The 16,316-nt window shown below is 47.9% G+C and overlaps 1 non-coding gene across 1 annotated transcript; it reads right to left on the bottom strand.

The window, feature by feature from the left end:
* Positions 1-15,999: 15,999 nt before the first annotated feature.
* TRNAS-UGA (transfer RNA serine (anticodon UGA)) lies at positions 16,000-16,072 on the bottom strand. The gene has a single exon. It is a non-coding gene; the product is annotated as a tRNA-Ser (tRNA).
* Positions 16,073-16,316: the final 244 nt, after the last annotated feature.

Below are 16,316 nucleotides of genomic sequence, written 5' to 3'. Positions count from 1 at the left end.
CCTCATGGAGAGGACAATTCAAGGGAACTCCATTACCGAGGAATATGCACCCCGACTTTCACCAGCCAAGAAGACAAGCACGAGCGGAAGCTATAAAAAGGCACTACGGCGGGCGCGAGGGCGTGTTCTATGTCGATGCTGCGGGTCCTGAACAGGGAATGGCGGCCGTTGCGGTAGTACACCAAGATAAAACAGTGGATGGACTAATATTACACAGCCATGACACACTGGCCGCGGAGGAAGTGGCAATTGCCCTAGCTGCGACACACACTACCTCAGAATACATTCTTACAGATTCACAGACAGCATATCGCAATTACCTCAGGGGCAGGATTGCACCGCTAGCAGCTAAAATCCTGCAAGATAGTTACACCCGTGGCTACCAACCCATGGATAAACACTTAGTATGGGTACCAGGTCACCAGGGCATCCCAGGGAACGAGAGCGCACACGCCTCAGCCCGAGCATTTCTCCCCCGGGCACCCAATACGGATCTCGTGGAACCTCCTATCCCATTGCTAACTTACACCGAAATACTTCAGCACTTAAGATTATCTCGCCGGGTCTACCCTCCACCGGCAAAGACACTAGACAAAGGGGAGGAGATACACCTCCGCAAGCTACAGACCAACACTTTTAACAATCCACGCAGACTACACGCAATAGATCCAGAGTCATTTGACTCACAATGCAAATTCTGCGGGGAGAAGGCGGACCTATACCATATGGTGTGGGCATGCCAGCGAAATCAGACTGTCACTATTAATAACCAGCCAACGCAGGAGGGGTGGGAGGCAGCTCTGACCAGCTCGGACGCAAGGGTTCAAAAAGAACTCATCGGAAGAGCGCGGACAGCAGCCTACGCCAATGGGGTTCCGGACTGAGGACTCCAACCGCCGCTACAACCTCCTAATCATTTTCATTAAAATATTTTTACCACCACCCTGAGGCGTGCCTCGGTTACCAAGGGTAAAGACAGGGGAGCAGAGGGAGCCAAATGTGATTTCAACTGTGCGCTGGCGAAGAAAGGCTGAGATGTATTGATGAATATGATGTCCGACATGTAGGGATGACAGAGCGTCCAAAATGGCCGAATGGTGTACATTGTCGAATGCTTTCAGGTCGAGGGCAAGCACCGCGCGCGTGCGTTTCCTGTTGCGGGGGTGAATGATGTCTTCTCAGACCTGCAGCATGATATCTTGAGTGGAGAGGTGGGGTCGGAATCCTATCATTGTGGGGGGAAAGAGGAGTTTATCATCCATGTGTTTCTGGAGACGAGCTAGGATTACGTTCTCGAAGAGCTTCCCGAGGCAAGACGTAAGGGAAATAGGGCGCTGATTTTTGATATCAAGAGGCTTGCCTGGCTTGGGGATGAGTTATGCAGGCATGAGTCCACTGTGAAGGGAGGGTTCCCGTTCGCCAGCACTGATTGAATAGGTCCGCTACAGCCTCTACAGACGAGCCGTCGAGATTGCGGAGCATCTTATTAGTGATTTTTTTAGCGCCGGGGGCTGAGGTGGTTCGGAGTTTGTGCATGGCCGCGCGAATTTCTGCTGGGGAGATATCCGCGTCGAGCTCCGGGTTGAGGCTCCCCGAATACGGAGGAAGAGGCGTGGGAGGGGTTGTGGTTAGATGTTGATCTTTAAGGGCTTGGATAAGGTCGTCGTCTGAGAGGGGGAGTTGATGCCAGATGTGTGAAATATTCCTGTGTTGGGTAGCCTTGGAGTGACCCGGGTCGAGGAGATGCCTCAGTAGGGACCAATTATTTATGAGGCCTAAATTGCCACTCATGCGGTCGCAGAGCTGTCCCCATTGTTGATGGGCTAGGTCGCGTGCATGCGCTTCAATCTCGCACACAAGGTTAGAGATGCGTCGTTTAAGAGGTCTATTATGCTTTTGACATAGCCAGCGCCGCTGACGGCTGGCGTGTGCTTCCCACATATGGAGAAGGCGGCTATCAGCACCCGACGTGTCCTCAGGCTCGGGAATGGTGGAAGTTGCGCGGGCGACATCGCGGGTGAGGGTATCGGTCCATTCAGAGAGGTCTGTGATGGTGTCCAGGGCCAGCCTCCGTATCTGGCGGAACTTGTCCCAGTTCACCACTTGAACTCCTCGTCGTTTTAGCGGGGTAATTGAAGAAATATTGAGCTCTCTGGAAATTATATAATGATCACTGCCAAGTGAATGGTTTGTGTTGACCCATCGGCTGTCATGGATGTGTTTGCTAAGTGTGAGGTCTGGGCTGGTGTTGTGTTGAACACTTGACCCGATCCGCTTGGGGAACATGGTGTCATTAAGCAGGGAGCGGCCTTCGTCCTGAATGAATGACCATAGGGAGGTGCCTTTACGACAGTTTTTGCGATACCTCCAGCTGATGTGGTTGGCGTTGAAGTCACCCATTATAAGCAGTGAGTTGTTCGAGCTTATCGATATCGCCTTGCGGAGAGCAGCAAGAAGAGGGGCAGGAGGACATTTGGGAGGGCTGTAGAGATTTAGGATGAAAAGACTGATTTGCGTGTGCTGGGGAGGAGCTCCAGCAAGAGACCGCCCACGTCGTCTATCTCTAACGGGTGCTCTATCGCAGTTAGATTGCGATGGACTAGTGTGGCGACCATGGTCTGTGGTGGAGTAGCTGGTTCGTATTTAGTGTAATTACGGAGCTTGACTGACGTTAGCGTTTCCTGAGGCGCAATGACACTGGGGGTGTCGCAGCTGGAAAGGGTCTGTAAGTGAAACTGCAGGTTGTCTCGTTTTGAACGAAACTCCCTGCAGTTTCACTGCCATGCCTTAATGGTTTGGGGTTCCGCAGCCATTTTGGACAATGACGGAGAGCGCGGAAGGTGTAACGGGTGACGTATGACCTTTGGGGGGACGCTCGAGAAATTGCGTTTGGATTTGCGCGACAGACGCCTCTTGATTATCTGGCGTGTGTCGAGCGCCGCCACGCGGTCAGAAATGTTCTTCATCCACATTTGAGTTTCAGTATAGTGCCTAGATATTCTAGGCACTATAGTTTCAGAGCGGAATGTGTTAAGTGTCGCCATCATGCGTTTCTCAAAATCTTGCATGAATGACGCGACCTGATGTACAAAGTTGTCAGTGACTCGCTGGGAAAGCGAATTAGCATCATCAGCGGGCTTCCGCTTAGCGGGAGCCCACGTGCTGGTGACGTGGCGCGTGAGGAGGAGGTGGAGGGGGTAGAGACAAAGGAGGAATGGGCATGTTTGGATTTGTCGGGGGTTGCACCACTGGGGGCAATGGCGCTGGAGAGCGTTCACGCCTTAGGAGGATTTGGAGCTGCTCTTTAAGAGCAGCGATTTCACGACCTTGGGATGATAATTTGGCTCAGCTCCGCGTTTTCTTTCTCGAGCGAGGAAGGCTGCAGCCGCCAGCTCACCTGGTTTTTAGATGAATCCTGGACCTTTTGGCCTGGAAATGGCGGGAAGGACACGGAACGGCTCCGACGGCGGTCAGTTCTTGAGCGGGAGGAAGAGCGTCGGCGGCTTCGCGACTCCCTGAGACTTTTGGGTGATGGATTTGGTGGTAGACCTGCTGGGGGCGTTGTCCCAGTATTGGAGACAGGCGTCTTGTTGCCGGAGCGTTCTAAACGCACTTTGCACTTGCGCGTTCCTGTAAAGTGCGCTCCGTTGCAGATGATACACTTGGGAGTGCAATCCGGCGTTCCTTTGATGGGGTGAGACGCACCACAGCGTGGACAAAGTCGTTCCTTGGGGCACACATCAGCACGGTGGCCTGGCTTGCGGCAGTTGGTGCACGCTTCAACTTTCGCCTTGAAAGGGTAACATGCGTAGGGGGTGCCGTAGAAGACAAGCTGTTTTGGAACCTCCGTAGTGTCGATGAAGGTAACCAATATTGACTTGGTGCGTCCTAGTTGGTGAGCGTCGGCGATCGTAAAATGCCGGCTAGCGTTCAGCGCCGCAAGGTCGGAGAAGATTTCTTCTTGCGTCTGGTTATAAACTGCGTTGTAAAGTATCCCCCTGACAGCGTTGTCAGGGGCAGCGACGTACGTGTTCACCGGGTACTGTTGGTCGTGAAGTCGCAGTTCTTGAATCTGGACATAGCGCTTCATTCGAGCTTCTGAACGCGTACTTACGGTGAATGAGTTGTAAGGGTTAAGCCGTAGCTTGTCTTGAGCCCAAGCATCTGCATAGTCAATCTCTGTGCCAGTGCAGAGAAGGTGGAGAAGAGCACCGCCATTCACGAGACGCAGGTCGGGACGACCACCCGGGCGGAACACGATCTTGAAATCTGAAGTTGGTAGACGAGGAAGGGGAGCATGCTTCTTGATTTTGTCTGTAGTAGATACGCCTTGCAACGACTGGGCCGGCTTGCCTGGGCCTGCCTGGGAACTGGACTCTGCTGATGCGTCATTTGATGACTGCTTCATGGTGGGGTAGAGTTTGTTGCGGGCCCGGACGGCGCGGGTCCACCGTGGATCATTTTCAAATTCTTGAGAAGAAATTTCTTCGCCTTCGACGGCGTACTCCATCTATGATGATGTAGGCTCGAAGACGCACGAGGCGACGAGCAGCCGGCGGCGTTAAGCCTAATCGGTGCACGTTCCTACGCCCGGCGGGACAGGAAAAGCTTCTTAAGTCGGTCCCAATGAGCGGAAATGTCTGAACAATGTTTCGTAGAGGTGCACGACACCTTCGCTGACAGTGTCGGATGGAGTCCAGGTCAGTTTAGCTGCGACGAGTAAACGTTCACGGAGCCCATGCCACGCACGTCCGCACGGCTCGAAGGCAAACGCAGCACCGTCCCAGCACACGGGCGCCCAGCTTTTCGCCTTCATCGAAAAGCGGTAGTCGGGTTTCGATCCAGCTTCCCTGGGAACAGTCGGGCTTGGGTTTAAAATTGATTTACAGCATAGAGAAGGCGCATTATCTATCACGATTCTCCGCGGAAACGTGACCGACGCCGCAAAGGAATGGAGGAATTTGAAACAGTAATCTCCATCTTTACTCGAAGCATCATTCACCGCCATATTAACCACCAATGTGTAGCAGAATTCGGCAATCAGGCTTTCAACGTTAACCACCTTATTAGTAAAGTGTCTCGTAAATTTTTCAAATAGGTAGGCAGGGTGGGTGAAAAATTTCTTCAGCCTCACAACTACTGAAGATTGATATGGGCGGTTGCGAGGCAAAACAACAGTATAACCTTGTTATTGTTTTAAGCGTGCTGACATATTCTTAGGAAGCTAAAAGCGAGAGGTTGTATTGCTTCCTTCAAATCTGAATTGTCATTTTCACTTAAATACACACGAACGGACACAATATGGTCGGTTTGTGGGGTTTAACGTCCCAAAGCAACTCAGGCTATGAGAGACGCCGTAGTGGAGGACTCCGGAAATTTCGACCACCTGGGGTTCTTTAACGTGCACTGACATCGCACAGCACACGGGCGCCTTGCTTTTCGCCTCCATCGAAAAGCTGCCGCCGAGGCCGGGATTCGATCCCGCGTCCTTGGGAACAGTAGTCGAGCGCCGTAACCACTGCGCCACCCCGGCGGGAACGGACAAAATATGTATATATATATATATATATATATATATATATATATATATATATATATATATATATATATATCATCATCAGCCTGATTATACCCACTTCAGGGCGAAGGCCTCTCCCATATTTCTCCACTTAACCTTGTTCTGTGCTAGCTGCATCCACTTGACCCCTGCGAACTTCTTAATCTCATCCGCCCACCTAACTTTCTGCCGCCCCCTGCTACGCTTTCCTTTCCTTGGAATCCAGTTTGTTACCCTCAGCGACCATCGGTTATCCTCTCTTCGCACTACATGTCCTGTCCATGCCCATTTCTTCTTCTTAATTTCCACTAGAATGTCGGTAACTTGAGTTATTTCTCTGACCCACTCTGCCCGCTTCCTATCTCTTAATGTTACCCCTACCATTTTTCGTTCCATAGCCCTCTGGGCTGTCCTCAACTTAAGTAGAACTCTCGTGGTTAGCCTCCACGTTTCAGTTATATATATATATATATATATATATATATATATATATATATATATATATATATATATATATATATATATATATATATATATATATGTGTGTGTGTGTGTGTGTGTGTGTGTGTGTGTGTGTGTGTGTGTGTGTGTGTGTGTGTGTGTGTATGTGCTAAAAAGCAAGCCAACCGTCTGCAAGGCTAAAGAGAGCTTTTTTTTATGTTTACAATTTGCTTTTTGCCTAAATTGGTACCGTAACCGATTGATGATGAAAATTACTTAACCACGGAGAATAAGGGGAAAAAAATCTAGCGGGGGACCACTAAATTGCGGTGAGACGAAAGCATTCATAGCGCGGTGGCAGTATCCTTCCACTATGACACCACTTTCACTATTTCGTTGTTCACCCTTTTCTTCTTTGCCCCGCCACGATGGCACAGTGGTAAGATGCCCGACTACTGTACCCGACTTTCTGGGTTCAATCTCGACCGCCGACGGCTGCATTTCGACGGAGCCGAAATGGAGAAGCGTCCGTGTACTGTGAGACGTCGGTGCACGTTAACTGTCCCCAAGTGGCCGAAGTTACACCCTTGACCTCCACTATCGCTCCTCTGTCTCTCTTTCCACTTTCACTCGCTCATTCATCCCTTTCCTTATTTATTTATTTATTTACAGGATACTGCCGGCCTCAGTTTGAGGCCCTTAGGCAGGAGTGGGCATATCAATAATACATCAAGAAAACGAACATAGAGAAAACCATCGCAAGTATTTAAGTGAGAAGTAGAGACGAAGTCCAGCAATAATAATAGTAACGAAAAGTAAAGCGCGACAAAAACAAGGCGCGTACACAGCAGCATGACACAACCACGCATGCTCAGTCACTTGAGCAAGAAACGAAATGTACAAACAACCTGGTTATAACTTGGTTCAGGCGTCCACAGAAAACGTCTCACAGATACTGCGTCTTTCCTTTCCTGTGAAGCAGTTTATTACGTAATATTATTAACTTTTTTCCTTTACTTACAGCGTGGGCCAGCTGTCCGAGGAAAAATGTGAGGTACAGCGCCTGTTCTATCCTGTAACCCAATTTGAAGCCGCTGATACTTTCTTTACTGGGTCTTCAGTATGCGGTTTGGTGCGGCGTTCGAGGATTAATAATAATAATAATTATAATCGGTTCACTAGAAGGGAAAGGCGTAGTATTTGTCCCACTTGTTTCTGTGGACACCTGAGCAGCGTCATAAGGAAAGGGAGGAAGCTGAGAGTGAAACTGGATAGAGAGAAAGTAGAGCCGTAGCGGAGGACTACGGAGTAATTTCGACCATCTGGGGATCTTTAACGTGCAGTGACATCGCACAGCACACGAACGCCCCTTCGTTTCGCCTTTATCAAAACGCCAAATGAAAGGTGCAGCACGGATGCTTGATCGGAAACCTGGCAGGGTAGTTATGTTGTTGTTGAGGTGTACGAAAACTAAACAAAATATGTACAGGCCTGACAATGGCTCAATCACTGGTGAAGTCTAGTGTGACAAATGTTGCGCCTTTCCTTTCCCCTTGCTATCTCGATGTGGGACACCTACCTCTCTATTGTGTTGTCAAAGCGAGCGCTATGCCTCCAACAGAAGGAAAGCAGCCACGTCTTCACGCGTGGCCATCCGTGTGCTAGGGCTAATGCTCCACTCTCATGGCGCGCACGGAGAAGTCATAAAGGCTCTCCAAACACACGCTCAACAGGCCACCCGACTGATTCGCCGCATAGCGAACCGCCGGGCTGGCCTACGCGAGCGAAACACCCTTCGCCTCACCCAGGCTTACATCATAAGCCGCACCGTATATGCACTTCCATACCTACCCCTCCGACAGAAGGAGAGAGACCGGGTAAACGCGCTCCTGCGGAGTTGCACGAAGATGGCTCTACGCCTTCCCCCCAGCACATACAACGATCGGCTTCTCAAACTCGGTGTCCACAACACCTTTGAGGAACTTACAGAAGCCACCTTTACGGCACAAATATACCGTCTATCGAACTCAGAGGCTGGCCGCGCTCGATTATCCAAATTAAACCTAAACCCAATTACACACACTACCACGGGTGTCCCCCTTTCTTCTATCTTCCGCTCTAACCTCAATATACCCCCCTCCCCAAGAACATGCACCCTGAGCGAGATGGGAACCGCAGAATAGCACGGGCTCGGGCCCTCCACAAACAGTATAGCGAGGACCATGCGGTGGTCTATGTGGACGCAGCGGAATATACGTCAAGCCACCGTATGGCCCTGGCGGTAGCCGACAATCAAGCAAAACTTCTAGCCTCCAGCTCAGTCATCACCAATTCGGCCATAGAGGCAGAAGAGGCAGCCATCGCGCTTGGTTTGACCTCTACATCTGCCAACATAATTATCTCTGACTCCAAATCTGCCATTCTCAACTATGGCAATGGCTACATATCTCGCACCGCTGCTCGCTTACTACGCTTCTGGCAGCCCCGGCACCCTGTAACCCTTATCTGTACGCCAGCACATGCCGGCCTCCCTGGCAACGAAGAAGCTCATTCTCTAGCCCGAGGTCTCACCTTCCGGGCAGGAGGAGATGAGCCCCTTCTACAGGCCGAGGAGCATCTGCTCTCCTTCCGCGATATTCTCTCATATTACCGGGACAAACGAAGAGAATACGCACCCCCAGCCCTGGCCCTTACCATAGCGCAGGCCGCACACTGGCGACGACTACAAACTCGCACTGCTCCATACCCCATACTACTACATTCCAGATACCCAGACCAATTTCCCTCCTCATGCAAACTTTGCGGCAAACCAGGAAATTTCCTACACACCCTCCTCACATGCCCCACCGTCCCTCATCCCCCATCACCGACCGTGGCGGAGTCTTACTGGGAAACTCTACTGACCACCACATCTGCTCAAGAGCAGCGCCGGATCATCTCCAGTGCTATGAGAAGGATAGCGCTCCAAGGACTATCCTTCGCTTTGTAAGGGTGCCCTCCTCATAGTGAGGGAGCACTCAAGTGCCATGTAGGGGCTACGCCCCCACTATTCATATTATTGGCATTAAATGTTTTTACCACCACCTTCCAGGCATGTAAAGCTTTCGCCCTAAAACAATACGCCGATAGTAGGAACCAAAACTATGACCCGTGAATATAGCGTTCGGGACTCTGCCAACAGAGCTGAATCTACCGCTGTCTGGTCTGCTACTTTCTTGGGTATTAACGTTGTCTGTTATCAAACTTCTTCTGAATATAAATATATATATATATATATATATATATATACATACACAGGAGAAAAATTGCTTCATACTGTTTCCAAGTTTATTTGTAGTCGAGGTTTCGGCAGGAACCCTGCCTTTCTCAACACTGAGGGTACATGATTCTTGTTCGTCTTCTTATAGCGTTGGCAAGAGGCGATTCAAACAGAATATGGGCACATACAGCTGAATCAGCTGGACACGCACAACACACACATACACACACAGGTGCGGAAAGCAGGCTAGGCCCAAAGGGTCATCAACCCAAGGCACCGGCCGCCGGGCGTCATCTGTATACAATACACAATACAGGCAACCGCGGAACAACCTTGAAAAAAAAGAAGAAGAAAACAGGTGGGGGAAAGTGTTGGCTGCAGATGGTGAGAAAATTATTTTTCTTGTTCTCACTAAAAGATGGGAGCGCTCAGCTTGATGAAAGAACCAGATGGACATTGATGGTTAGAAGAACCTGACAGCGGCGAGTAAAGTTCGAGCAACTCGCGACGATAGATGAACTTCAAAGAAAGAATAGGAAGAAAAAAAAATATGTGGGACAGTAGAATGGTGAAATACTTTGAGGTTTTCGCTAATTGATGTGAGCGCCAAGCATGAAGAAGGTTTTTTACGAGAAGTGGGAGGTGGAGGGTATCAAAGAAGCGGAGAAAAAAAAGGGGGGGGGGCGAAGAGGGGGAAGGAAAAAAAAACGAGGCAAAACTGTAAAAGGATAATGATTAATATATGTGCATGGCATTAAACTTGCAGGGCTTGTAAGGACGATATTGCCCCAATGTTTTCATTTATCCCAGTAATAATTGTCCTAAATTTATAAATAAAGTAGGACACACGCTGCTCCCGCTCCCGTGTATTATTGAATCCCCCCTGAAGATTTGTTAGTTTGACTGAGTCCAATTAGTGCTGTTTCTGGTTGATATTTTTTGAAAAAGGAAGGTTGGGCAGAGAGCTGACATGAGCTCGGTGATTATTAAACCGCATTCGTAGAGGGGTAGCTGTCTGGCCAATATACTGCATGCGGGATACACCGCATTCTAGGAGATATATAACGTTTGAGGCATCGCAATCAAATTTACCATCTATTCTCCAGTTAAAATTTGACGCTGTGCTTGTTGCGCAGCTTGATGTCTGCATGTGCCTGCACACCAGGCATCTACACTTTCCGCAAGGCAGGCTTCTCAACCGCGGGTTATTACCTATTTTTGAGTGGCCTAGGATGTTGCGGATGTCTTTCGGTCGTCGGTAGACAAACTGGGGAGGAGTCGTGAAAATACTGGAGAGACGTTCGCTCTGTTCTAGAATGTTGAAATGTTTCTTAAGTATTTTGTTCATGTTGGGGGGGGGGGGGGGGGGGGTACTCGTGTAGGTGAGTACCAGGCTTGTTCGATGGTCTTTGTTTTCCTTTCGTGGACGTCCATCCAGTATTTCCTCTCGGTGTAGTTCATATGCCTTTTTTATGGCGTCGTCAACAATATTTGCGGGTACCGTAGTTTCGTCACGACTTGTTTCGTGCGAAGTCCTGATCTTGGGAACAAATTCTTTTGAATGGATGAGCCTGAGAATTTTGAACGCTTGTTTTGGAGTGATGGGGATGAAAGCTTTGACAATGTAAGTATTGTTGGTGGTCCGTGGGTTTTCTGTATACGTTTGTGGTGAGCGAACCTTCATGAACCGCAATTTCAACATCCAGAAAGTTAATTTTGTTTCAGGATAATGTGTGCCTGAATGATATGCTAGGATGGAGGAGATTGAAGTTTTCAATGAAATGTAGAAGTGATTGTTCTGTGTCAGTCTAAATTAGGAAAATATCATCCAAGTAGCGTTTGTATAGGGTGGGCTTAATAGGGGAAGTAAGTAAAAATTCAAATTCAATGCTATGCACGAAGATATTAGCATAAGTAGGGGCCATTTTTGTACCCATGGCGGTGCCGTTAATTTGTAAGTAGTGTTCGTTGTCGAATTCAAAGTTGTTGTATTCTAGTACTAGTTTTGTCAATACATCTAGGACTTCTGTAGTGGGGGATCCTTCCTTCCTACCCTGATTATAGGCCTTAATTAGAGCTTCGATTCCGTCGGAATGCGGGATATTTGTATATAGGGAGACTACACCTAAGGTTACAAGGAAGGCCCCCTGAGGAAGATTTAGACCTGCTGTTTCGCGAAGGAAGGGGTTTGTGTCACGTATGTTAGATGGGTGTGTTTCAGGTATGTGTCCAATTAATGTGTCAGTGTACCTGGAGATTGGTTCTGTGATAGTGCCGATGCCAGATACTATAGGGCGGCCAGGATTACCCTTTTTATGAATTTTCGGAAGCATGTACAATCGGCCCGGCGACGGGTGTGAGGCGGTCAGGGCTTTGCATAATCGCAGGGATATGTCCCCACTTTTTGCGAGCTCATTTAGGGTCCCTGCTATGAAGGTTTGATGCTCTAGAGTGGGGTCCGCTATTAGGTGCTTATAAAATTTAGTGTTACAGAGTTGTCTAATTCCTTCCTCAGTATACTTGTCCTTGTCCATTACCACTATGCCGCCTCCTTTATCTGCCGGTTTGATGACCACATCTTTCCGCCTACTGAGCGCCTTCAATGCGTCACGTTCCTTTTTGGAAAGGTTTTCCTTCCTTGATCTGTAGTCCTTATAAGCTCTGATTACATCGTTCTGGACGGCACTAATGTACATGTCCAAATGTTTATCTCTCCCCGTATTCGGAGTCCACTGGTGATTTTTAAGGCTGAATTCTTTGCCATGCGCCGTGCTCTGTGTCCCTTCGAAAAAGTATTCCCTCAGTCTCAGAGTTCGCGCAAAGTTGTCAAGGTCCCTTAATACCGAAACAAAGTGCCGCAAGCGGGCCCCCTAAGAGAAGGAGAACCACTGCAGGCACTTCTCTGCACACCAAGGACCATGTGAACTCTGAAGCCGAGGGCATGATTCCGAGCACACCTGTGTCGCGTTACGATTTGTGAAAGCGCTGTGGTTCGGCACAACGCATCCGTCATGACTGACATCCAGGCCGCGTAGTACGCCGACTCTCTTCTTCTCACATTGCCAACAGCCTTCCTCAGATAACTCCAAATTTTTAAAGTTAAGAAAAATTGTAGATAAACGTATTAGACATGAATTTCATATCCGTAGCCTTAAGATTTATCTCCAGTCCAAAATCACACCAACGGGTTTGCAGGTATCACTGTCACCCTCAATGAATAACCTGTGTGACGAGGACAAGGAAAATTGGAACCATGTATTGAAATCTGCATCTTTAGATCTCCTTAAGTCGCCATTTCCCATCTTGAGAGGGTGTTGGTATCCTTGAGAACAGAGGAGAGTCTTGCTCGCAGAAAAAGTGCCCTTTCCACGCTCCAGGCCACCGAACTCATGCTGTTTGAGGAAAAACGAGCGACCGAGATAGCTGAAATCAAACGAAAAACATTTACCCGTGACGGTGTTCCTTACATTATGATCGTAAACCTAACAATACCGGAAAAAAGCTCGAACACAGAAGCAGTTACGCATTATTACCCTCTGGTTGAAAGCTCAGATTTTGATCCCGAGGACAGTATTATAAACCTTTCATCCACCCCCCTTACGGCCGAGGAACGATCTGTACTCTCACGTGGACTTACATTTTGCCCTACTACTGGAAAATTTAATGAATTTTCATATTGAAGGACCTTGACAACTTTGCGCGAACTCTGAGACTGAGGGAATACTTTTTCGAAGGGACCCAGAGCACGGCACATGGCAAAGAATTCAGCCTTAACAATCACCAATGGACTCCGAATACGGGGAGAGATAAACAATTGGACAAATACATTAGTGCCGTCCAGAACGATGTAATCGGTGCTTATAAGGACTACAGACCAGGGAAGCAAAACCTTTCCAAAAAGGAACGTGACGCATTGAAGGCGCTGAGTAGACGGAAGGATGTGTTCATCAAACCGGCAGATAAAGGAGGCGGCATAGTGGTAAAGCACAAGGACAAGTATATTGAGGAAGGAATTAGACAACTCTCTAACACTAAATTTTATAAACACCTAAAAGCGGACCTCACTCTAGAGCATCAAAACTTCATAGCAGGGACCCTTAATGAGCTCGCAAAAAGTGGGGACATCTCCCTGCGATTATGCAAAGCCCTGACCGCCTCACACCCGTCGCCGGGCTGATTCTACATGCTTCCGAAAGTTCATAAAAAGGGTAATCCTGGCCGCCCTATAGTATCAGGCATCGGCACAATCACGGAACCAATCTCCAGTTACATTGACACATTAATTGGACACATACCTGAAACACACCCATCCCACATACATGACACAAACCACTTCTTTCGCGAAATAGCAGGTCTAAATCTTCCTCAGGGGGCCTTCCTTGTAACCTTAGATGTAGTCTCCCTATATACAAATAACCCGCATTCCGACGGAGTCAAAGCTCTAATTGAGGCCTAGATTCAGAATCGGAAGGAAGGATCCCCCACTCTAGAAGTCCTAGAGGTATTGACAAAACTAGTACTAGAATACAACAACTTTGAATTCGACAACGAACACTACTTACAAATTAATGGCACCGCCATGGGTACAAAAATGGCCCCTACTTATGCTAATATCTTGATGCATAGCATTGAATTTGAATTTTTACTTACTTCCCCTATTAAGCCCACCCTATACAAACCCTACTTCGATGATATTTTCTTAATTTGGACTGACACAGAACTCCTACATTTCATTGAAAACTTCAATCTCCTCCATCCTAGCATATCATTCACGCACACATTAACTTTCTGGACGTTGAAATTGTGGTTCATGAAGGTTCGCTCACCACAAGCGTATACAGAAAACCCACAGACCGACAACAATACTTACATTGTCAAAGCTGTCATCCTCATCACTCCAAAACAAGCGTTCCATATTCTCAGGCTCATCGATTCAAAAGAATTTGTTCCCAAGATCAGGACTTCGCACGAAACGCAAAATGTATGCGGGAAGTCCTGACTAAACAACGGTACCCGCCAAATATTGTTCACGACGCCATAAAAAAAGGCATATGAACTCAACCGAGAGGAAATACTGGAGGGACATCCACGAAAGGAAAACAGACCGTCGAACAAGCCTGGTACTCACCTACACGAGTAACCCCCCCAACGTGAACAAAATCCTAAAGAAACATTTCAACATTCTAGAACAGAGCGAACGTCTCTCCAGTATTTTCACGACTCCTCCCCAGGTCGTCCACCGACTTCCGAAAAACATCCACAACATTCTAGTCCACTCAAAAATAGGTAATAACCCGATGCCAGGTGTGCAGGCACATGTACACATCAAGCTGCGCAACAAGCACAGCGTCAAATTTTAAGCGGAGAATAGATGGTAACTTTGATTGCCATGCCTCAAACATTATATATCTCCTAGATTGCGGTGTATGCCGCATGCAGTATATTGGCCAGACAGCACCCTTCTACGAATGCGGTTTAATAATCACCGAGCTCATGTCCGCTCTCTTACCGTCATTCCTTTTTCAAAACATATCAACCAGAAACAGCACTCATTCGACTGAGTCAAACTAACAGTTCTTCAGGGGGGATTCAATAATACATGGGAGCGGGAGCAGCGTGAGTCCTATTTTATTTATAAGTTTAGGACAAATAATACTGGGATAAATGAAAACATTGGGGCAATGTCGTCCTTACGAGCCCTGCAAGTTTAATGCTATGCACATATATCAATCATTATCCTTTTACAGCTTTTCCTCGTTTTTTTTCCTTCCCTCTCTTCGCCCCTCCTTTTTTTTCTCCGCTTCTTTCATACCCTCCACCTCCCACTTCTCGTAAAAAACCTTCTTCATGCTTGGCGCTCACATCTTTTAGCGAAAACCTCAAAGTATTTCACCATTCTACTGTCCCACATATTTATTTATTTTTCCTCTTATTCTTTCTTTGAGGTTCATCTCTCGTCGCGAGCTGCCTCGAACTTTACTCGCCGCTGTCAGGTTCTTCTAACCAGCTATGTCCATCTGGTTCTTTCATCACGCTGGGCGCTCCCGTCTTTTAGCGAGAACAAGAAAAACAATTTTCTCACCATCTGCAGCCAACAGGTTCCCCCACCTGTTTTCTTCTTTTTTTTCAAGGTTGTTCTGCGGTTGCCTATATTGTGTTTTGTATACAGATGACTCCCGGCGGCCAGTGTCTTGGGTTCATGACCCTTTGGGCCTAGCCTGCTCTCCGGCCTGTGTATGTGTATGTGTGTGTTGTGCGTGTCCAGCTGATTCACCTGTATGTGCCCATATTCTGTTTGTATCACCTCTTGCCAACGCTGTAAGACGAACAAGAATCATGTACCCTCAGTGTTGAGAAAGGCAGGGCTCCTGCCGAAACGTCGCCTACAAATAAACTTGGCAACAGTCATCATCATCATCACCAGCCTGATTATACCCACTGCAGGGCAAAGGCCTCTCCCATATTTCTCCACTTAACCCGGTATGGAACTTGGAAACAGTATGGAGCAATTTTTCTCTTGTATGTAACCTCTAGCAACCAAGTATATATATATATATATATATATATATATATATATATATATGACGGAAAGCCAACAGTCGGCGAGGCCAAGGAAAGCATTGGGGATTGTACTTTGTCTTTTTTTCTTTTTTTTAATTTTCACTTCGATAATCACATAAATTAGTGATGTAATCTGTTTAGGGGAAAGAGAATTGAACACAAAGTAGAAGAAAAAACAACGTGCCGATGGTGGGAACCGAACCCACGACCTCCGAATATCACGTCCGGTGCTCTTCCAATTGAGCTACATCGGCCGCTGTCCCCCTGCTACTTTCTTGGGTATTAATGTTGTCTGTATACGAACCTTGAGAGTGTTCACCAGCGCCACCCTCAGCCATATCGGTGGGCGTAGAACGTCCTGTGTTACCGCCAGTGTCACGTAGAACGTGATCAAGAGCGAGGGCGACAGCTGTGCTAGAACCCTCTTATGCTACCTATGGCTACAGTGGCTGGAATGATGTACTATGACTTCAAGACTGCCAGAACCGAGACCCCCGT

This window comes from Amblyomma maculatum, chromosome 11, assembly GCF_055883805.1.
Source record: "Amblyomma maculatum isolate TAMU_Amacu chromosome 11, ASM5588380v1, whole genome shotgun sequence".
NCBI classification, from domain to species: domain Eukaryota; kingdom Metazoa; phylum Arthropoda; class Arachnida; order Ixodida; family Ixodidae; genus Amblyomma; species Amblyomma maculatum.
The sequence above is the reverse complement of the archived record's forward strand: the minus strand, read 5'-3'. Positions and strand labels throughout refer to the sequence as shown.